This window comes from Sinocyclocheilus rhinocerous, unplaced genomic scaffold (assembly GCF_001515625.1).
Source record: "Sinocyclocheilus rhinocerous isolate Xijiao unplaced genomic scaffold, SAMN03320098_v1.1 scaffold191, whole genome shotgun sequence".
Lineage (NCBI taxonomy): Eukaryota > Metazoa > Chordata > Actinopteri > Cypriniformes > Cyprinidae > Sinocyclocheilus > Sinocyclocheilus rhinocerous.
This window is the reverse complement of record NW_015625580.1, coordinates 577,796-578,990: the sequence shown is the minus strand read 5'-3', so window position 1 is coordinate 578,990 and position 1,195 is coordinate 577,796. Positions and strand designations below refer to the sequence as shown.

General features: G+C 43.8%; 1 protein-coding gene across 1 annotated transcript in view; it reads right to left on the bottom strand.

Moving 5' to 3' along the window:
- Positions 1 to 809, bottom strand: part of LOC107753100 (trinucleotide repeat-containing gene 6C protein-like) — a 75,087-nt gene extending 74,278 nt beyond the window's left edge. Inside the window, exon 1 of the mRNA XM_016569216.1 lies at positions 232 to 809. The gene's annotated coding sequence lies outside the window, so the exon portion shown is untranslated. The remainder of the gene's footprint in view (positions 1 to 231) is intronic.
- Positions 810 to 1,195: the final 386 nt, after the last annotated feature.

The window sequence follows — 1,195 nt, the reverse complement described above, 5'->3', positions numbered from 1 at the left end:
AAACACTTGCACACGCAAAGTCATCAAAACAGAACAGAAAGCACATGTTATTAAATAAACCTGCGAGCGCCAGGTGATTTCAATAATTCTGCGCTTCTTCGGTCAGAAACAAAATAGCACAAAAGAAAATGCTACAATGACGCATTGTCACCATATACCAAAATTATCACACCCCGTCCACTTAAATATTATATAACTGTTTTTTTGTTTTTTTTAAATGTCTCACCTTACCTTTATTTCGCACACGGAGCAACTGCAGTCTGCTGTTCAAATGTAATGCATGAGCTGCATGGTGAAGGAGGATGTTGTCGATGCCCGTACTGACACACAGATCAGATCCTATTCAGTCGCAATCAGACGCTCACTCTTGCAGTGAGCTGCAATGGCGAGCCCGACTTTCTAGTTGAGAAATTCACCTCAACATTTGTCCAGAGAGGGGGAAAAAAAACTCTGAAATACCAGTGCAAACAGTGAAAATGACATTAAACGACAGTTTTGCACGTCAGCAAGCAAGCTTAGGGTTGATCAGCTGTAACATTTCGGCGATTCTCAGGAGCACCTACACACGCGCGCGCACACTGGGCAGCTTGAGCTTTTGTATGCTTTTGGATTTATATAAAGTGCGTAAAGGGAATATCTCAGCATGCCTTTCGTTCGCTAATATGTATGTACACGAGTCCACGCGAGTTAAATGTCCCGATGCTCAGAAGGTAAGGAAATTCCAATGCATCCATTTAAAAGGATACTGCTCTGACGTGAAGCGTTCACTGGGTTTTCGTTTGTGGCGCTCCAGCAGCCATTTTGTTGAAACTGACAACAGCGTCTCAGTGGAGTAAAACAGGAAGCGCCCCCATTCCCCGTCGGCACGTCACGTGACTTCAACTAACAAACAACCCAACCCCTCTGTTAAAATATCGCTCCACCTTTGTTGTTACTATGACAACGAAGGTCGAGGAACTACCTCCTCCCTCCCCCAACAACACATACACACACTGACGTGCACCCAGACATCCCTTGTGTAGCTCTATTAATCATTAATCGGGCTTTCTCAGCAAGACTTTAAAATGTATAAAACACAGAGAGCTCTTGAATCCATTTTAGTTACTTGGTTTACATCCCGCCTCAAGAATGTTTTTGTTTTGGACATATTTCCACCGGCAGGGGGCGCAATTTCAACAAGCCACTAGACATAGCT